The sequence below is a fragment of the Vidua macroura genome, chromosome 18 (assembly GCF_024509145.1).
Source record: "Vidua macroura isolate BioBank_ID:100142 chromosome 18, ASM2450914v1, whole genome shotgun sequence".
Lineage (NCBI taxonomy): Eukaryota > Metazoa > Chordata > Aves > Passeriformes > Viduidae > Vidua > Vidua macroura.
The window spans coordinates 9,341,465-9,364,019 of record NC_071588.1 but is presented as its reverse complement, the minus strand read 5'-3'; the positions used below and the strand labels follow the sequence as shown (position 1 = coordinate 9,364,019).

At 41.1% G+C, this 22,555-nt stretch overlaps 1 long non-coding RNA gene across 8 annotated transcripts in view; it reads right to left on the bottom strand.

Moving 5' to 3' along the window:
• LOC128816254 (uncharacterized) overlaps positions 1–22,555 on the bottom strand; it is a 226,350-nt gene that overhangs the window by 187,938 nt on the left and 15,857 nt on the right. For all 8 annotated transcript variants that reach the window (XR_008439839.1, XR_008439833.1, XR_008439834.1 and 5 more), the window contains exon 3: positions 21,995–22,110. This is a non-coding gene — a long non-coding RNA (uncharacterized LOC128816254). The remainder of the gene's footprint in view (positions 1–21,994; positions 22,111–22,555) is intronic.

The following is a 22,555-nucleotide window of genomic DNA, read 5'->3' as shown; positions in this document are numbered from 1 at the left end:
TTACCCACATGAGATTGTGTAAATGAGAATCCAAAATTCATACATAGGTAAACTGATGCACCTTAAAAACAAGTGGACTTTCATTTGGCTCAGCTCAATGACCAGAAACTGTAAATTATCTCCAAGTGCTTCAGATCAGATGCTATATAGTTCTCGTTGTGACAGGAGATGTGAGTTCAATTTTTGATTTAGGTCTCAAGGGAATTTTCTACACCTTGAATTAAAAGGGCATGTACCATTTGACTGTTTCCTTGAACTCCTCCACACCTCATTCCCCTGATCTTGACATAATGCCAGAGAAAGCACAAGGATGGAGAGTTGGGTTATTAATTTGAGTAGTCAGGAAGAAGCAAGAAGCCCGAGCTAATGAGAGCTGAGTGAATGCTCGACATTCTCTCTGGCTCTCCAACCCATGAAATCATTTTGCCTGTGCTCATGGTTCCTTTGGGGTTCACTTTCCATGAGCACTCCAGCCGACCAGTTTCTTGGCAGGAAAAATCTCAGAAGCAGCCAAGTTCTAAAGAAACATTTAGAGAATACTTGTGGAAAAGGAATTTTCAGGTTGTCAAACTCCACTTTCATCCCAGCAAACAGGTCCTTGATGCTGTTTTATGTACTCATCTGATCAGGGTGCAGAGAAGATGCCAAATGATCAACCTGCCCAACAAAGCTTAGACCAAATTAGTTCACTTCTCAACACTGAGAATTCACACCTAGATGCTCATAATCTGCCAACATTTTTCAGCCAACAATTAAAAATGCCATTTACTATTTACAAAGACAAGATCTTTTTATTAGAAAAATCTCATCATTAACCAGAGCTCCTTTCACAAATACAAAATCCTTTCCCTTTCCTCCTGAGTGTGATGTTATCCAGATGGAATGACACATTGCTCAGTTGTAACCTAGACCTAAAATACTGACATTTTTGGTCTGTAATGTAGGCTCAGACCTAATTTTCACTTATAATCTGATATGCCATCTCTAAATTCTGTGTATTTGGTGACAAAGAACAGAAGATCTTTTCTCTAGAACCACAGAGACTTTCTGAAGTGGTTGGGATGATATTGAAGGAACTTAAGAGTAAGAACAATTCTGCTTCCCAGTACAGCTGCTCTTACTTGGCTCCTTCTGAGAAGTACCTCAACCACAGATAACTTCAGTGACTTTAGGCAATGAAGCAAATACATTTTTCACAGCCAAGCTGAGAAGTTCTTTCAACACCTATTTGGAAGTTCTCTGAAGTTAAAAACATTCTTCCATTAAAACCACAGACAGTGGATTAGTTGAATGCAAAGAAAGGGAGGAAGGTGTCCTTCAGTATGTACACAACTCCCATGAAGTCACTTCTTGTCTTTCAGTTGAACCAATGGCCTCAGATCAGAGATCATTAAGGAAAAATGGGTTAGTTTAATTCAGTATTTTGATTTAAAAACCTTCAAAGTCTTTAGGGTGTGTGTTCACTGGTCAAATAGTATTTAGGTTCTTTCCCTTCTCTTCCCACATTTAATCACAACATTACTAATGAAAACAAAAAAGAAACTCTATCTGGGCCTTACATGATTTAGGTACCAAGTAAACAGTACTTAACAGTTCTAATTGAAGGTCAGTAAATCCCCAAGAGATTAAATGAATCCTGCAGTGAGATGTGTAAATCTCACTGCCTTTTACGGCGTCCCAGCCAAGACCCTGTGCTGGGTTGTGCAAGACTTAATAAACGTGGTATGCACTTAATCAAAACCATTTTGCCACCAAAGGGGCAGCGGGTGTAAATCACAATTACTCTTGGCACTAAACCACTGGCACAAAGAGGCCCAGCGATGCCAAACATCACCGGGCTGACTCCCCGCGCCTGCTCAGCTGTCTGGCACCGCGCGCGCGTCTGAGCGCCCGCTTGCTGCTCAGCAGGGGAAATCCAGATGGGGGAAATAAAACACAGCAAAGGATACTGATTGCATAAGGGTTGTGCTTCTCTCAAGCTCACTCTCCACTTGCCCTCTGCCAGCTCTCACCCCAATTTAGTAACTATTAATAAGCTAAAGCATAGAGCTTTGGCAACAGCCTGGCTCTTTGCAGCTAAACCTTGTAGATTTAATAATCCCATCATCGTTTATGTTCCAAATTGTATTTCAAGGTTTAATAACTGGTGCACCAAGAGACTCTGGAAAGTTTTTGAGGAGTTGGTTTCTTTTAGCCAGTCAGGAATTTGGAATGGGCATAGAAAGAGTGAACCAGTGATGCTGATGGTCTTAAAAGTTTTTTTTCCAATCTAAACAATTCCATGATTCTATTTCTCATGATGGTCATCACCCAGGAACTTTTACCCATTCCTAGATGAGCTACCAAAGTAGGATTATGGGACAAGGACACTGGATTCCTCAAGAGAGTAATAATGTATTTGCTAGGTAAAGTAAATTACTATTTAATAGGTGAAGACAAAAAATGGACACTCAGCTCCAGCACAGTATTTCAAAACAGATACAAAATAGAAGATCCCAGATAATAAGAGTTACTAGAAAAGAGAAAGTCATGATGATGCCAAGCAGCAGGGAACAAGCAAGAGAACCTGAAAGTCAGAGACTGAACAGTTGGAAGAGATGGAAACCTCTTTGTATTCAAACAACAAAATTGAAAAGATAGAAAAGATCTAGTCATTTTGTTATGAAAACATTTGGGGTTCATAAAGAACACTCAACTCCTAATTCAGCTGAAATCTCAAAATCTTTCAGTACTTTCATTTCCCAAGGGGCTGATCCTTGTATCTCTTCCAGTAACAGATCATTTTCATGGCACAGCAGGTGAGATACAAGTTGTTTAGCTTGCTGTTTCAATTCTAAGCATTAATTCTGAGCACTGTCAAACTGGGGTTTTGGATGCATCTGATGAGTTGTTTTCAAAAGTCATTCAATGGTTCTCCCCACTGAGAGAGAACTGTAAAACAGCAACTGCTTTACATTGGTAGCTCACTGTAAGTTAGTAATAAAGGGATTCTCTAGCACACAGCTGGTGGACTGGGACAATGGGCTTCTTTGCCACCAACAGCAAGTAGCTAAAAGCACTCAAGTTGCCCTCATCTCCCTGCTTTCATGGTTTTCCTTGCCACTTGTCTCATTCTGCTGCCTCCTCTTTCTTTCACCTCCCAAAGCCACATGTTCATTCCTTTATTTCCTTCCTGTTCCCCCTCTCTTTATTATTCCTTCTTCTAAGATATTTTCATATTTTTTTGCTCATATTTTGTCTCATGCTGCTCTTATTTCCCATTCTTCCACATTGCAGTTTCTCTTTCTTCCCCCTCTATCTTTACTTCTCTCCCCCCTTTCCCCACTATCTCACTTTTCCCTTTTATCTTCTTTTTCTCTCTTCTCCTCCCCCAGTGTGCCTGGAGCTTGAGCAGAGAGTCGGCTGGAGCCTTAATTGCTGCGCCTCTGCCTGACATCCATCGGAGATGACATCTCCTGAGCACAGAGCCGCAGCCGTCCTTTTGCATATTCCCTCTGTCTGAGCACATCAGGAGAAATGTCACAAGCAGAAAGCTGGAAGCCTTTGTAGAAGCAGGGAGCCACGGAGATCACTGAAGCCAGAATGAAACATTGGAGAGGTTGGTAAACCTCGCTTCCACAACGGGTTCTTCCAACGCTTTCTGCACTGTTGGTCTCAGGCTCAGAGTATTTACAGGAACTGACATATCCAAAGTTGCACAGCAATGTTACACCAGGGTTTTTAAACAAAACAAATGTTTGTGTTCAACTCCATTACAGCTTCGTGGCTCCCTGTGGGAGGGTGACTTTCCAGTAATTGAGCAAAGATGGTGTTTCTTAGCATAAGGGACACTAAGTACTTGCACCATTTTAGACCTGATCTTTGACTGAAAGAAGGAGCTGCTTACAAGACAGGGAAAGAAACAGCACAGGCAGCTGTGTCCATGCACTCAGTCCCAAGACCTGACACTGGAGCTTCCATACATTCCTTCCCCAGAAGGTGCAAGCATGTGCACTTCAGCTCCTGCTTCCACATGGCCTTTCCCCAATTATTTCCCCTATTATTTAAAATAGTGACTACAGTATCAGGCCCTTCCCTATCAATTGATTCTCCTCTAGTCTGTCAGCTATTTATCTGAATTAGCTATTCAACTCCTTAACCCCACTTGAATTCTACAAATACACTTCTCCCCAGATCTGCAGATAAAATCCATGAACTACAGAAATGCCAGCACGTCGGTTTGGTTCACATCAGCAAATGAGAGGGGACTTCCAGCAGTGGCTGGAAGGACTGAAACTCAGCCTGTAGTTCATGCAAAATGGCTTGAACTTTGATCCTAGGAAAGTTTGGTCTAGCACTCTAAATTGTGGAGGGGAGTCCAAGAAATAAGGAAACCCTGTTATCCAAGTCCTGTGCAGTATTTCTTTAATATCATCCTTGGCTCACACACATAATCAGGCACAGCAGTAATTGCTTTTGGTTTGCTAAAGCAGCACCTTAAAATGCTTGCAGAAAACAGCATTTTCACCAAACAAGCAAATACTCTGCAGCAATTACAGGTTCTTTTCTGTTTCATGGTTTTATTTTAATTCAAAACATCTTCATTTGAATCTTCCTTCAGTTTAAGGAGTTACTCTCCTAGAACATCACTCTGTATCATCCACCAAATGGGCAAGTTGAAGAGCAGCAAACTGTTGCTCAAACCTTCAATCTTACCTGCATGGCTCACTTCAGAACATGAGTTCAATGCCATAAAGGCCTGTCCTGTTCACATAAGCTCAGTTCTTCATATGTCATTTTAAAATGCACCACCTCTAAACTCATACAGGAACACATAATGTGAACTCACATGCACATCAGCAACTGCAAGTGGTTCACATTATATGAGAATCAAGAGTGGAGTTTAGACCAAGAAAATGGCTTTATTTGATGCCTGTGAGTCATCAAATTTATTTTAAGATTTTACCTGAAATGGACCACGACTGTCACACTTTCAAGAAACAAAGCAGTAAGAAATGCAGTTTCAGTGTCTTGTTAAAACCGTCAGGTGCCAAAATGTCTATGTTTCAGTTAACCACCACACAGCAAGACTTTATTTCAGGATTTTCAATGTGTTCACATTTCAAACCTTTTACTCTTTGGTGTTTTCTGTGTTATCACACAGAGACAATGCAGTTAAGAACAGATTGTGCTGTGTAGGTGTAACTGCTAAACATGTACAGATCAGGAAGGGCTTCCCAGAGCAAGGTAAGTGTCCTCAGCACCATAATCCATATGAAACCACTGAGACAAGAAGGGAAATCAATGTGCTGTATGACCACAGGCAAGTTAAGAACTCATGTTTCCTGGCTGACAAGTCACTCTTAGTTCTCATCATACAGGCACTGAAACTATTCCATTACACGGAGACTTGGGACAGATGCTGCTGTTTTGAAGACTAAGTTTTTAGTGTCTGCCCTCCACTACAGTTCCCTTTATATTAAAAATTACCCAAATGCAGTTAAAATACTTGCAAAGTACTTGAAGTGTGTTTACGTTACCTAGCTACCAACTAGCTATTGAAAACCTATTCATCTCTACTCTTGTGATCAGTTTCTAATGGACCTTACTAACCACAATAAAAATCTGCACCAGATTTATGCAGTTCCATTTCTTACAGATGCTGTAAATCCTCAAAATAAAGAAAAGAACAACGAACAACGAAACTCACCAACTGGAACCCAGAAATCTCAGCCAAGTAGGAACCTACCAGAGGCAGTCAGTGAAGCTTTCTACTACACATAGGCTCCACAGAGCTCCACAAGGCTCTCCAAGTCAAAGTACAATGTGTTGGTAGCAAATTCAGTGCAACTCCACATCTGCTTGGGGTGGAGATGGTGGGAGTCACTTGGCAGCCTCAATCATTGCCTGAGAACTGCTTGTGAGTGAACAGAACTGAAGCCACCTAAAGACTCTTCCACATTCTCTTCATGCTAATCTGTCCTGGGAAATACCAGTGCAAGACACCACCACAATATTCACTGCCTCTTAAATGGGAACTGCTGCCCTGAAAAACAGGTCCTCAGACACCACAGGCTCAAATCACAGATTTACACTGTGCTAAAGAAAAATGCTATGACTGACACACAACACTTACTCTTTGGTCAATAAAAACTTGGTCTTGCAAGATGCAGCCACTGTTCCAGGCTCCCTAAATCTTACACTAATCTCACTGGCTCCCAGATTTCCAGATCTATAGTGCAGTTTAAAAGTGGCACATGGATAAGAAATACAAACCTACTTTCCCCATTTAAAACTGTTACATGGAACAAGGGATTTTGATTTCAGCAAAAGTATTTGTTAACAACCTATCAGACGGGGAAGGAGTTCTGTAACTTGGTTAAATCGCCAGAATAAAAGCAGGAAAAGGGCTCCTGATTGAATTATTGTGAATTACCAGGTTGGCCCAGGAAAAGCAGTTCCAGGAGATAAGTGTACATATAAAATGGGAAAAAATATAAATAAAGAAAAGAAACCTGGGAATTATGGAGTCACTATGCCAAATTCAGAGGATAGCCATACTGGATGGACAGAAGTGAGCACAGAGAGTGGTTTCAAAGTAAAACTCAAAGTGTGTGTATGTGCTTGAGTATTATTACACAGAGATCAGAGCATAACACCCCAACTCAGTATTTGCCCTCCCCTCTGTGATGCTGTGACACATTACCTGAGCACACACACAGCCATTTCAGAGTGTATGAATCCAAACAGACAGCTAAGGAAGGTCTGATTTGACTCACTGAGAGTAACAAAAGAGAGTACAGTAAACTGTTTATTTTACTGGGAATAATTGGCAGGGATTTTATTCCACCCATCTTAATAAAAAAGTCACTTAGTGCTAAAGGAAGGGCCAAGGAAGCACCAAAGCATGGGTTTGCTGATGAGCTGAAGCTAAGTACAAGATCCCATGCAAAGAATGTGCCTGTGCCTTCTTCCCTTCAACCAGAAGACAAGCAGTTTTTCAACAAGGATTGTTACACTGGAAATATTGCAATCACCTTTCTTGGCTTTGTTTTATAAAGTTCTAAGACCAGAAGTCATCAGGAAATTTGATTTTTCCATCTTCTATAAGATCTGTACTAAAATGAGTAATTAATTCCCTGTAACTTCCCTCTAAAGTAGCCAAGGAAGGGAGCTTGCCTAGCTGCACACAGAATGGGATATATCCCTTGTTATTTATCTGGAAGTTAGCACAGATCCTTCCTGTCACAATTCAGTGTTCCTAATCACAACACCACATTTTAAATAATGCATGCAATCATCTGTTTGAAATCTCAACCAAGCAAAACTGGTGCTGTATTTCTGACAGGGAAGAATCATTCTCATTTACCTCTATTGTTTTTAATCCTGGAGCCCCAAAAGGACAATTTAAATGTCAGTTATTGAATACTGAAATTTGTGTCCCACAGCAGGAGTGACCACTATTGTTCCACAGGCTGGTATGGAAATTCTATGCAAATTCCAAAAAGGAATGGCTCTACCCTATTCTTTCTTTCTTTCTTTGTCCTAGCTGTAGCCTGTATCAATCCTTCCATCTAAATCAGTACAGATCTTCACAAACAGGAGAGCCAAGAAGAAAGGAGGTATCTTTCCCTGGCTCAAGAGGCTCAAATAACTCCTAGGAGGGGAGTGTGTGCATACACACATGCCCCCACACACTGTCTGATCTGCAGAGCTCCCACAGCTTCAGCTGAAGCTTCTCAACAGAAACTTCTGTTTTCATACTCAGGATGTAGATTTTTGTTTTGACAGCAGTAACCAAAAAAGGAAAATGTGAAGACAGCTCAAGAGAATGAATATTCAATATCACAATCAGTAAGAAGGGACAGACTGTGTGGTGTATTTTGTACATTCCTCCCATAAAATTCTCTCATTTCAGTAGAAGGGCTACAGAACTCCACACCTTCTATTCCACAACAGGATTCCCTTTTCCATGGCTTCATCTGCAGGTCAGGAAGGAGAGACATGAACATGAGGCATCGAAGAACTTGGCTGCCTGCAACTTGTGCTGGTGCAGGCCAGAATCTGGATGGAAGGTGCCAGTACCAGTCTCTCAAGACTTTTTCTTCACCAGTATCAGCTCACCTATGGAAACTGAACATCAGTGACAGCAATAAGTCAGAGACACTCCAAGCATCTTGAAATCTCCCTATTCTCTTAATCACGCGCAGGATGCAACTGCCTTCCCCTCTTACACCCATCCTAAACTTTACATACTTGCTTACTTAGCACATGAGAAAAAGCAAAACCACTGATCACTCTTGCTCGCCGTGTTTTCCATGGTTTAGGAGCTGAGCAGACAGTGATCCTCAACTTCAGCTGTTTGTGAGTATCCAACAGGATCCTGGTTGCTTCCAACAACCAGGCACACTGGTTTGTGGAGACTCAACTGAAAATTAATCACCAGAGATGCTCACGAACATCCTCTTCTACAGGGAAAATAAGCTACAGAAATTGGCGCGTCTCGTCCCCACTTCGCAAGAGCAGATCCCTTGCTAGCCCCGGCTAGCACTTTTCAGGGCGATAAGTGCAGCGAGAGGCACTCCCTGCTGAACCCAGCTGGGCTTTAGAGAGTGCCTTTGTGGGTCCAAGGACACTGCTGATCCCACCGGCAAGGAAGGAGGACTCTTTTGGGGGTAGGGCCAAGATTTATTGTGACTCCAAGGGGAGCCCTAGAGCCCAACAGCACTCGAAGAGGTCCCAGAAGAGAGTGAGCCGTGAGGCTCGAACAGGCCCTGATATAGGGTGGGCGGAAACCTTATCAGGCAATGGGAGAAGACATGGGCGTGGCCCCCGAGGGAAGGACAGTCGAGGTATCCCCTTAGCAGGGAGCAGGGGAGGGACCCCAGGCCATCGTCCAGTCACCCAGCGACCCCGGCAGAAGCTTCCAGACAGAGGGGAGGATGGACAAGTCACCTGGGAGGGGGCAGGGGCATGAGTTGGGGTTTTTGGGATTGATGGACACACAGGTGCTGATGGGAAAACCTAGGATGAACCAAAAGGGCACAAGGGGGGGTACAGAGGGATAAACCATTTTGAACATACATACAGTGGAACCTAAAAACCCAACTCCACAAAAAATGACACCTGATTTATTTTTGGGGGGCGGTGTGTATTTTTTGTTATTGCTTCTTGGGTGTTAATTTAAAAATTGTAACCTATTCACAGACAAAAAAGGCAGCTTTGGTCCTGTGCAAATGCAGTATTACAGAATCACTATTATGGAGCAAAAATATCCTCAGGTGGCATAAGGAAAGGAAGAGATTCTTGACAGAAGCCATTTCCACAGCACTGACAATACACTTGAAAGGCTTTGAAGACCTTTGTATTCAGAAAAAGGGCTGTAGGCAGATACACACAATAAAACCTAAGAATTTCTCAGAAATACATTGAGATGATTAGTTCAGTCAACTCAGTAAACTGGACCACACAGGGTTCTTTGTCTGGGACTCAAGCTTCAAAATCCTTGCTTAAAGTAATGACAAAAGACAATATGTTAGTCTAAGGAGGATCCTCACTCTCCCACTGCAGTGAAATTCTCCAATCAGCACTGACATCATGGCACAGGTAGCATTTGCATCCTGAAGGCAGGCAAAAGTTAAGTTTCTCAAACTCTAAAAAGGAGGAAGACAAAATTAAGGAATCATCCAGAAAGTAGAGAAAACATATCTGAAAGCCATATTCAAGTTAGCCTGATTTTACTTTGTATTTTACTGATATTTTACAGGGTGTTAGGGGGAATCCTGTGCAAACACTAAAACAGTGTTTCTTAACAAGAAAAGGCTCATTACAGTGGACTGCCCTATTTGCTGTACTAGCTCCAACCTATAGCCTGCCTTCAGCAGGACCAAAGACCTAAGTGAAACAGAGAAAAGCAAAACTAATTAGTAAAATTACCAGGCTTAAAACAATTCAGAAGTGCAAATGCTAAGGTAGTGCTAATCCATTCCTACAGTAAGGCTCCCTCTTTTAGTATGGAGATCTTCACTACTACTGCACTGACTGCTCTCAGCTCTCGAGGAACAGGGATGTATCAGCAGTTACAAGTGCCACTAAATATCCAGTCCTTGTGGAATTAAGACAGGTTGTGCCATTATAAATTTTAGCACATGGTTAAACTCATGATTCTTCTCTTCAGCTTCTGTGTTTTTATTGCACTAGAAAACTTCAACCAATCATTGGCATGCACCATACTTGTCTCAAATTTCCATTCCTGTTCCCAAGCTTCTCATACATCTCTGAACACTGGCAGATAAAGCTCTGCTAGAGGACAGGACTGCAGCACAGACACCAAGGCTGCCCTTGCCTCTTGGAACATGTTTCCCAAAGAAGCAAAGGAACCTTGTCTCCCTTTGTGTCAGACAGGTATCTGCACCTGACTCTGACAGAAACTAAAAACATGGTTCAGAGCAGTGTTAGTATGTTAGGACGAGCAAAGTTGCACGTCCATGAACTCACGGCTGATAGAAATTTGTGAGATAGCATTTTATGTATTCACTCATGCATGCCTATATGCAAACTATCCTTATTTTATTCTCTGGAATAAATCTCTAAAATCCCATTCATCTCCAGCAAAAGCAACACTTCATACACAAAAGATTCTTGCACTCTTATCTTCTTGAGTAGATAAAAGGAAATTTTCACTAGATTTGTAATCTCAGTGCAAAATATTGACTTCTTAAAAAATTCAGCTGGTATGAAATAAGGGTTTATTAAGTCACCATCCATGGAGATCATATGAAATGTCAACCCCCCCATCCATCCCTCTCCTCTTGCTCTCCCTGCCCCCCCCTTCTCTTTCACTCCCTTCTTAACCCCTCCCTGGCTCCTCTGAGCTCCCCCTGTCCCAGCCAGAGCAGCTAAAGACATTACTGACAGACACAAAAGGCGGCAGAAATCAAATAAAAGGCAAACGCAGCAGCCGCAGGTCAGCCTTGTATAAATATTTATGCTGGAGGAAGGCTCAGTGCCTGAGTAATGACCTTGTGGCTGGTATTAATAGAGATAATGTGAGTCTGTAAAGACATGCTGCCAGAGAGAGGGAGAATTTGGAGGGTTATAAATCTCTGTGTCGGGCTGCAGTGCTGGCTGACCTTTACACTGCTCTCTCTCCTGCCTTCCATCTTTCTTCTTCTTTCTTTCAATAAGAGAGAGATTGGTAGAGCACATTAGCAAGGGGAGGAGTCCCCAAATCCAAACCATTTGCACAAGAGGATCTGATGCAAGTCAGAATTCCCACAGCAACAAAAATCAGAGTGAGGAATCCAGTACATGCAGTGTTTACCTCCATGACACATGCAGACCTGCACAGACTCCCCTGTGCACACACTTTTGTGCTGATCAAAAACCATGGATAGAAACATGCATTTATACTTTCCATGACTTGTCTGAATGCATGTAAATGCGTATATGCATCTATATATGTATATATCGATGTAAATATACATAACACAGAAACTCTCTGTACCACATATATGGATGCTCCCAAAAGTAATCTGGACTCTCTCGTACCTATATAGCAATCATGGCAGAGAAGGAGAGCTGCAAAGAGCGGCTTTAATGAAAATTTAAGGCCCCACTGAGAGGGATTGAAGTATCTTCTGAATTTCTGCCACATACAGATCTGCAACAAGAGGTTGCAGTAACAGATGAAGGAGAGGTAGGAGCAAAGTTTTGATCCAAGGTGCAAGACATCAACCTCAAGCACTGCTGTCTCTTATTAAAAGCTGCTCCTACTGCCACCTAAGTTCCAGTGGAAATCTCCAAATTATTATGAAGTGACTAAGACTGAGATGTGAAACAGCCACAACAATTCCCTCTTGGGTGAGCATTACTGGGCCATTAGTCTTGAGTCCCTAGAAGATTAACCCTTTGGCTTTCATCATGTATCGTGTCATCTGTGCTTCAGGCAGACACTCAGAAATGCATGCTAGGGAAAACAGCAGTATTCAAACTACAATTTTGGGGCTAAAAGGTGGAAGAGAGAAAACAACAATTTTGTGGGGTTTGCTGGCTTTCCTCTGTTATGCTTGAGTAAAAAGAAAGCGAGAAACCACAGCAAATGTGCATAAAGTTCCATTCGATAGGCACTTAGTCTTTAATATAGATTTATGTCTCTTGGATTTTTCTTCTGAAAGAAACCCCCAACCAGCCAAGCTTATTAATATTTGATAGGAAAGTAATTTGGTAGAAACAGGCTCCACAATCTTTTTAATTCAAACATCTAAATGACAACTTTGTTATTTTACTGTACAGTGAGTCACAGTTGGAGCTGGGTTTTGCTGGGTCATGTACAAAATAAGATACAGACAGTTCAAAGTGAGACAGACCATACAACTCTCTTGGTGGGAAGCTGGACAGTAGAAACCTTAGAGCCTCAGGAGCACTACTGGACCTACAGACTGGGTTTTATAATGTCATTTTGAGGCCCATCAGTATCAGCTGAGAAAATGTTTCAGGAGGGAGGCAGACTGAAGAGGTGCTGCTGAGTTCTTGGAGAGAGCAAAAGGCAGACAGAACCAGCCAGGCTCACTATGGCCAGGCAGCAACACCTCAATTAGTCTGACACACAGATCACTTAAGAACACCAGAGAATGACTGCTGATGTTACTGAACACTTCTGGCATCAGCATCACTGACTCCTGGTTCTGTGGTATTTGCCTCAATCTCTGTGTTGACCACATCCAGGACTCCTTCCTTGAGTTTCTGTTCATATCTCCTCTGCACTGATGATTTTCATCATCCCTGCACTAACAGAAATCTTAACCTACCATGGCAGAATAGTGTCAACAGGTACCCAGAGTATAAAGAACACAAGCTGTTATAAAGTGTCTCTGTCTCTGTTCTAATAAAGTATAGACTATAGATACAATATTAGAATTCACAAAATAATCTCACAGGACATGGACAGTTTTTCTATTTCCATTTCATTCTGCATGAGCTTCATTCAAAGTGTTACATGAAAAGTAAAAATCAGTTCCAATAATATTGTCTTCTCAGAAAGGATAAGTTGTTATCAAATTCCTGATCCATATTTCACCATTTGAGATCCTGACCTTTTTCCCTACAAGGCATTTGTTCCATGTATGACTTGCTCTGATTTTGAGCTATGTTGCAACTACCCTGTGGACCAGGATTTGCAAGCATTTCCCTAATACATGCAGACATTCCTAGCCCAGGGATGTTCTAAGTTACTAAGTTGCCACATAGATGTCTGTGAAAGTTCTGATTCTTTGGATGGTGTATAATATATGGTTAATGCCTAATTAGCTCATTCATGGGTAATTCATGGTTAGATATTAACAAATGTAAGAACAAACAAGAGCTATATGTTGAAGCTCTTAAATCATGGAACTAAACGTGTCATACAAAAAGGAGAATACATGATTTATTCAGGAAAACAAACATGGAGCCAGATGACCACTGGGCAGCACAGAGCATCCCCACTCCAAAAAACTAAGCTTCTCAATCACCTGAGAGAAGAACCAAATGCTTGATTGCCAGGCTAGAGGATACAACAATGTGAGAAGATAAAGGTTTGTGGCTTAATTCTGTCTCTTCTGAATAGGTTCTTCATAGAAGAGAACAGGGCTATGTAACAGAAGGACAGACTGGCCCCCAAGACATTTTGACTTGAGAGTCCAACACACCAGAACATCTCACTGGATAGACTGGACATTCCCAAGTACCCCCATATTTTTTGGTCTGTGGGGGAGCTGGATGACCAATAGAGCCTGTGACACACTAGTACGTGCACGGGCAGATGGAGACAAACACACCACACAAGGATGAGGAGCACCTGAGGGTGTACACAGTCATTTCCAAACATTGGACCCCTCTCAGCAACATTGTTTCCCTCTATAAAGCCAAGTGAATGATAGCATACAGGAACGATGTCCTACAACAGAGGATCATCCCTTATATTATACAAGTACTTTATGCAAACTGGAAGAGCTCCAAGAGGAATTTTATAAACTCAACCACACACCACCTCAAAGCCCAAGATAAGACTGTCATTCAACAAATATTTGAATTATTCTGCACTTAAGTCAAGATCTAAGCAGTGGAATGAAGCTTTCCTGAGCATGTTTCATTATTTCTGAACCACACTTTCATTTGGACACACAAATTTTATTCATTTTAGGGGATGGATGTTTGAGCAAGTCTTGCCCTACTGCTGAGCTATTTACAGAAGGACTGTTCCTTAAGCAAAAAATCCATCTCTGAAGATCAAAAAAGGGTTTTCCTTCAAATTTAGGTAACTGCTACATATCCCAGTACAATTAACATGCTTTTCTATAACATTCCAGGAAGTAGAAACACCACAGTATTTCACTGACCCACTACAGAGCACAAATATATACACAAAGCCCCCAAGCAAAGATAAACCAGATGCAAACTGTATAAGCCTACTCATATTGGCAGAAATCTCTCCATATAAAGTGGTTGCTGAGCAATTGAAAACAATGAATACATTCCTAAAATATGCCTACTTGTGCATAATTCATGAACAGAAACAAGCACTAAATACATTGGATAAATTGTGGACTATGAAGCGTTTGCCCTGCTCTAATTATAATTCCATTTCAGTCTACTAATGGCACCATAAACCATTTGAGTTTCACCCTTGTGGTTTATTGCCTCATTAGCTCTCCTTTGAAGTAATTAATGCTTTGTCAATTTACCTGACTAGAGCTCCCATGGTGGCTATGGGTGAGATCCAATGAACTCCATGCACCCAGCAGACTTGGGAACTTCTGCTCAAGTGGGAGACTTCAAGCTCTTTGGGACTGGAGCTTTCTGTGCTCTTGTCCATACAACACCTCCCATAACAGCCCATACCTACATACATACCTGACTACCATTTTTGAAGGCTACCATAAAATGGACTTAAATCCAGGTATGGATTACTGAATTTCTAGGACAATGGCATCAGGTAGAATTGTTGAGGGGAGATGTGTATTATCTGAGCCAGCACTTTGCAGTGATATTGTTTTCTCTTATGTAAACAATCAGCAGATCTTGGGTTGATTTATCTAAAGTTAATACCTTGAGCCTAGCTTCAGTGAAAAAAACCTCTTGTTTTCACCCATTTCTCTCCTTTCCTCAGCTAGCCAGAGATCTCTTTAGTCAAACAGAGGGCAATCCCAAGCTTGGGCACAAAAAATACTTTCAAAAATATAGCAAGCCCCACTGTTGGATTCAAACTGGACCACACGTGAGAAATTCAATAAACATCATTTGTCAGAAGCCTTTGTCGGCTCACAGCTGTATTTATTTATAGGCTCCCTAGTTATTTATTGGTCCTTGTGCTCAATATAAAAGCTGTGCAAAGGAACAGTGGTCCTGATGCAGGGGGAAGGGAAGGCCAAGTGTTCTGCTGATTATACCAACACCAGAGTGTCTTTTCTAAGAACAAAGAGGTGAGCATCTACTTCATCTCCTATCCCCTTCCCATGGTCATTGAAACCAGTAACTTTCAAAGCCTAGTTCAAGTTACTTTCAATTTAGCTACAGACATCATTTTGAAGAACTCTACCAATTTGGAGACCGAGGTCTGGAGTGCTGTTGACTCTTTCTAAATGTAGACACCCTGTGTAGATGTTAAAAACTACAGGATCTTGTCATCCAACATACAGGAACTTCTGTACCACAACCTTCTCTTGCCATTCAGTTTATCACATCTTCCATTGGGCAATATAAAGGATGTAAAGCTCAACCAAGGTCAATGTGCTGTGAAGAATAAAGTAGCACAGTTCTGTGCCCTCTGCTTATTACCTGTTTTGTATTAGATCCTTGAATTCAAGTTTTCAAACTGTAGACCCAGTCTGCTTTAAATTATTCTGGCGCCCAGGAACATTATGGCCAAGGGGGCTGAACATCTTTGTTACTAAATCTGCCTGTTCTCTCTGGTGGTTGAAACAAAACCTTGACAATGAGAAACCTAAAGTGATATTTTGGAACCATTTGGTGGGGGGGGGGGAAGGGGGGGAGGGAAGAAAAGGGGAAAAAAAAGACAAACCTGGTCAGTTTCTTCCCAATACAATATAATATAAACCTCAGAAAGAACTGCTGAGCATTTAGAGATGGGGTAAGAAGGGAATGTCCCAGACCTTTTCTTTATAACACACAAAAAAGAAAGCTAGGGCCTAAAACCATAAATTCTAACATATGTATACACACACACCCTATGGACAATATTTAATTCTGCACACCCACAAAGAATACTCAATACTTTATAGTTCTTTGCTTCAAAGAGTTGGATCCATGGTACAAATCAACATACCCTTATTATAGCTCCATTAACAACAAGTCATACCTGCTAAGGAGCCAACCCATTAATTAATCACACTAATTCATTTGAGGTTTCCACTAAGGATTATGTAGTAGTTTGAAAAATGAGTAGGACACAATAAAACAACCACATAGTTATCATCCCCTCAGCAAGCATTTTAAATCTTGGGTGTTCTCCTCCTGCCCATTTACTGAATATAGAAGCTGTAACAGAAACAATATTCATAAATAGAAAAAAGCTCAAGTGACACTCCACAGTCCATACTCTGAGGGAACAAAGAGAAAGTAACAATTATATTGGATATTATTTTTACCCAAAGAATCCAGAGCAGTGAGGAAATTTCCAAGTTACAGAACAAGAAAATCTTTTATACTCTTCAACAGATGTGTCATTTCTTGTAAGATATTGTTGCCTTGCCAGTGGACCATTCCCATTTGAAGAGTCATTAAATACCCTTAAAGCAGATGCTGATTGCCCTCGAAAACAGAGAGTTTGGAAAAGACACTGTGGTTAGAAATATGCTATCTGAAAATCTAGACATGCTCCCAGTGAGGTACACAGCAACCTCAGCTACCAGTGGATCAGGTCAGATGAGCTGCTCCTGTGGGCCAGATGCTGGTGTCAGTCTCATGAAAATCCACTGCAACTCTACTGCAGAGATGGGCAACATTCCATAGGTATCCTAATGGGACTAAAATCACAGACCTGCCTTCTGCTAAGAAACTGCTTTGGCTTACTTTATATACATCCTATTGAATATGAATTACATCTCCCTGCCATTCCATTTCCATTAAACCGATTTCCATGTAATGCAATCTTTGTTTCTTAAGGATTACAGATTTCTTTTTGGCCAAAATACATCAAGCCTTGTTTTTCTGGAGACTTAGTGACAGTTCCTGCATTCTCTACTGCTTGTATCCGTTGGCAGAAATTGGCAGCAACACACAAGTATTCTTTGGCTAGGATGTGGGAGGGCAAGAGCACTGTTTGAAGAAACACTGGCTGGTAAAGCGTCATGTTGTCCTTGGCAGGTGTGCATTTTGCTAAAACAAAAGGCTTAGGCAGGCTCTCCCAGAGCAGTGTGGCCTGAGATGTTACTTGGAAAGGGAGGCAGCAGAAGGTCCTGGTGTATTTGCTCAACAGGAGAAAGGACTCATTTTACAAGTGTTGATTCTGGACTTGTAAACACTGTGGCACAGAGAGCAATGACAGGCTTTTCTTCCATGAATTGCCAAATCCAAGGCATTCCCAGTGATGCCCAGCGGAAAGGGAATACCTGCAATGATGCAATCTTACAGGCACGGCTATCCTGGTTCACACACACTGCCTCAAATGCCAAGTAATGTCTACATTCTCCATAGCACAAATCTGCTTCCAGACTGAATCTTTGAGTCAATGTGGCACTTTCCATCACTAAGTCAGGAGCTCCCCAGCATGAGTCCGCTACAGAGAATTTAGAACTGCCCCTTCCCATATCTGCAAAACTGATGTGTAAATTCACAATTGCATGATTTTGAAAGTCAGTCAGAGGAGCTTAAAAACAAAGAGAAAAATAAATGAAAAGCAAGTGGTACTTTTGGATTCCAAAAGAACAAAGTGGGGACTATTTTCACCCACCTTCTCTTTTTTCAGCTGTTACCATACTTAGGGAACACACTTTCAGTCTCTTCTCTACCATGATCAAGACCAGCAATATGACCCTTTAGTTAATGATAAGGTTTTAATGAAATTCCAAAGTATGACACACCCAAAGTACTGAAAGATTTAATAACACTAAGGCAGATGCAAAACTAACATCACTTTTTCTTGTCAAGCCAAAAGAGATGACAGTAGCTCACATGGACTTAATTTTATTTGGTTTGCATACCCTGCAGGGCAATTAAATCATTCATTTTGCAGGCTGAACACTGCATGAAACTATACACAAGACAGATTCTTGATTGAAATTACATGGAAGTTATACACTGAAAGATCTGAGCTTGGGGCTTCAGGTGCAATCTTGTAACCTAACTTTGTCTTCTTCTAATAGTAGGAAAAGATGTCAGAAAACAAGACAACAGTGCAAGAGGAGCTGGAAATAAACACATTAAGATGGATAATATCATTGTACTACTTTTTCCACCAGGAGCCATTGTTTGTGCTTTACCCCACCAGGGAATTAATCATCTTTGATAAGACAGTGAATAATTCTCCACTGGAAATTACAAGGGCAAAAGGATGCAGAGTACAAGAGCAAAAGCTCAAGCTGTAAATTTAATCTGCATGCAGTTGCCAGTGGATTTTTAATGACCCCCAAAGAAGTGGCCACTGTTTGAAGTCTTTTTTTAATGACAGCAATTGCCAGTCATCAGTGTGTTTACTTGTCAAATAAACAACACTGTTTGGTTTAGGGTTTTTTTTTGTGCAGAGGGAGGGATGGAGACCTGAAGACTACTATTGTCCCTGTTATTCAAAACATCAGATGCTGTCACAAAGTATGCAGACATTAATACTGGTTTTCTGGACCTCTTGTAGCAAACAGCACAAAGGATTATAATATATTTTAGTGCCAGCCACTACCAGTAATGCTATTAAAAATAAGTGTACTGACATAGCACTTATTTTGTCCTTTTCAGCGCCCTCTTTTAAGCTAGCACTTGTTGCTGGAAGAAAGCAGATGAAAGAGTTCATTTACCACCACGTTAAGCCAGCCTCAAATACGATTTTTGGCAAAGGTTTCTTAACAATATGTTTAAGGAATCAGATCCAGCAGCAGAATGAACTTGCAAGCAGTTAGTGTCATAATGCCTTGAGTGAGTCAGAGATCTCTTTTGTCTGAAAGCTTAAGTTCCCTTTGTCTGAAGGAAAGATTTACACACACAGTTTCAAAAGCAGCAAAGTAATTAAAAGACAAATTCCTTTTGAATTCATCAGCCCACAAGCCACTTCTTACCTAGCTCCTCCCTACAGTTACTTACACTATTGATTACCATTAGCTAAATTAAGTCCTTTTGGATATAGGTTTGCAAACAACCCACCTCTCTCCAGGCCTGTACCTTGACTTTACCGCTTACAAGCAGCTGAGAGAGGGTAGTAGACAAATATGTTTCATGGGGTAAGAAGAGAGCAGGGTGGGATGATCCCAAGGTTATTGCTTTCCCAGGAAAATGTTAACCAAACCCTGTAAACAGAAGTTCCACAGTGCATTTCGGTCTCCGTAAGAGAAGAACTGGTGGCCAAGCTAAGAGGCATAGAGTGCATATAGCAAGGAATATTGGGTCTGAGGGAATGGTTAAAACCTCACTAACTACTAATTCAGACATGCCATAATCCAATATATTAAACATATTTATATATCCATCTCTACTGAAATCAGTAAGAGGCAGATACCTGATTATATTCAAAGAACTGGGCTTCTATCTACTGGTTTTTAGTAAGACTCAAACTCATCTGTGTTGCTCATGGGAACAGTATATGGAGCATGGGGAAAATTACCTAGGTGCCCTTGAAAAGATAGCTCTGCTCAACCTTTAGCAAAAAAAGGGCCAGTTTCCTGATGGGAGGTAGCAAGGAACCAAGGTGTTCAACAGGAGCTGTTTAGAACAAAGCCTGCAGGCGAATGCACTGGAAGCTGGTTTTTACTCAGAGGATCCAATTTAAGGCATTCTTCTAGTATGAGAAGACTACTACTGAGAATACACCTCCTCACCACCGGGCAGCATGTGGAGAGAGAACCATTCCTTGCCTGGAACACCCAGCCTCGCAACACTTTCCTTCATTTACAGAGATTGGATCCCTCAGAAACTGAGGCTGAGTGCAACAACACTCCCAGGCGCAAGGTCAGCTCCTACAGGGATGCTGAGCTCCTAGCAGCCACTGTGAGGAGCAAGGAGGTTCACATGACACAGGTCCCACAAAATCCCCCACTTTTCTTTATGTCAGTCATAGCTTCTGCTGACTCTGCATCCAGGTGCCCCTCCTGCAGCACAGGAGACATTCTAACATTTCTTAAGCCTTTTCCAAATGACTTTGTCAGGCATGGAGACTATTATTAATTGCACATTTTGAAATTCTACGAAGTACAGGAATTGCCCTTCATGACTAACAAATGCCTGAGTAAAACAAACCTTTTGTGGGCAGCTGTGAAATATCTCAACCATCACAAAATATTCATAATAATCCTTTATTGTCACAAACAGAACAGCACATTTGTTGATAAGGATCAGGTGTGTGGAATGGAGCAGAGAAAGTACATCTCTTGGGGCTCTAAGAGGTGGTTCTGCAACTGTGAGGAGAAATGAGAAAGGAACAACACAGCCAGCAGTTCTCTTGGCAAACCTCAGCTTTAACTAGAGTGTTTGCTGTGCCAGAGGCAAGGTGGCAATCACACCATTTCCTTACCTCGCAGGGGTGTGAGGTGAGCTAGTTAATGTCTGCAGAGTACAAAGTCAAAGCTGACTATTATTGCTGGGGTATTACGTCCTACCAAGTTTCTCTGCGCAGTAGGACAGGGAACACTGAGTGGAAAATTGCAAATGTAATAGCTGAAGTTATTCATTTTACAAGTTACCTCAATGTTTTTCTTTTCAGCTGTCAAAGTGCTTTATAAAAAGCAGCTCAGCTAAGCAACTCTCACCCTCTACAATTTGGTTTTGTTTGCTTCCCAACCTGGAAATGGGCATCTCTTGTCTTTATTTCATTTCCAAGTCAAGCCTGAAAAGAAAAATGCTTGTAGAAAAATCCTGTAATTACCAGATCTGATTTTCATTTTAAATTTTGCTTCATTCATATGGTACCAACAACTTCTGAAATTCAATGAAACTAATGTAATTACAATTTGTATGGAAGAGTGAGTGGGAAAGTCTTTAAGTGGGCACATATATGATAGACTGTATGTCCATAAGAGAAAAAAAAGTACTTACAGGATTAATACAGAGTCATAGGAATGGTAATATATGAACCAGCTTTCCTGAAGAACCCAGCCTCCATTTGGGCATTAAAATAAGTGGCTAGATTTTCAAAACTCCCTAGCTTCCACCATGCTGAGCAATTTTGATTATCTGGCCATAAAAATGTCTCAGTGAGAACTGCTGGGTGCCAAGCACTTTTGGAAATCTGGGCTCAATTGTGGGCTCTGAGCATTTCAGAAACCACTAGCTCCAAATGTAAATAGTGGTTGTATAAAGCAATGGATGTCATATAAGAAGCATATATGTGTCTGAAAGTATGTGTATTTTCTTAGCTTCCCTTACACATCTAATCTGCATCCTACTCTTGCATGTTACCATGCAGAAAGACACAATCATGTTGCAAGTTTTTCTTCTGAAATGAAAACAAACCTCAAAATTCAACTGTGTCCTAAATAAGTTCTGCTTCAATGCATAATCTTACAGGAAAAGTATGAGGATGCTCCTTAATTTTCTGTATTCATCCAAATGATGCAGGATGGTGCCAACAGATGATAAACTTACCATTGCACGAGGAGTCATAAAGTCGTTAAGACAAGTTCATCACACATCTGAAAGAGACACTTCCTTTCCAATCCCACCAGAAAAAAACAAATACACAAAAGAAATTATATGATTGGAAACAACAAACACTGAAGTCTAACACACAAATGAGTACATGTTTATGAGCCAAGCAATGCCTGCACCACTGCTCTTTTAGCCACCATGAGCCTGTGTGGATTTGCTTTGCAGTTACCTGGTTGCCTCAGACACCAGCTCACCACAGCTCAACTTCTCTGGACAGGTCTGGTAAAGCCAACTCCTTCAGCAGTGACATTTAAAACTTGTCAGTCATCACTCCTTTGTTCTGAGCTATTTAATCAAAATGGAACAGAAAGAACATCATGTGATCTAGATGGCCAGAGGCATAAAAAATTTGAGTACTTAAGAAAAAATAGTCTCTGAAAACTGTAAACAACTTACAGCTTGAAATATATTCATATGCAATATTTGTTAGTTTTCCAGTGACAGGTATAATTATATAAATAGTTATGGAATATAGATAGATGAAATTTGACAAAATTGTCAAATTTTTCTTAAAAATAGTTTTCCCAGCTCAATATGCAGCTGTATTACAATAATGTTGTACTTAACTCCATCATCTTTAATAATCTACAAGCAAGTGAGTAAATATCAGCTGATGCAGAAAGCTGCAAAGTATTTGCAATCACTTTATGAAGAGATACTTTCTATTAACCCTACATGCCAGTCACTTTGATTTCGTGAAAAAAAAGTGTTGCTCAGTGCCCCAAGGGAC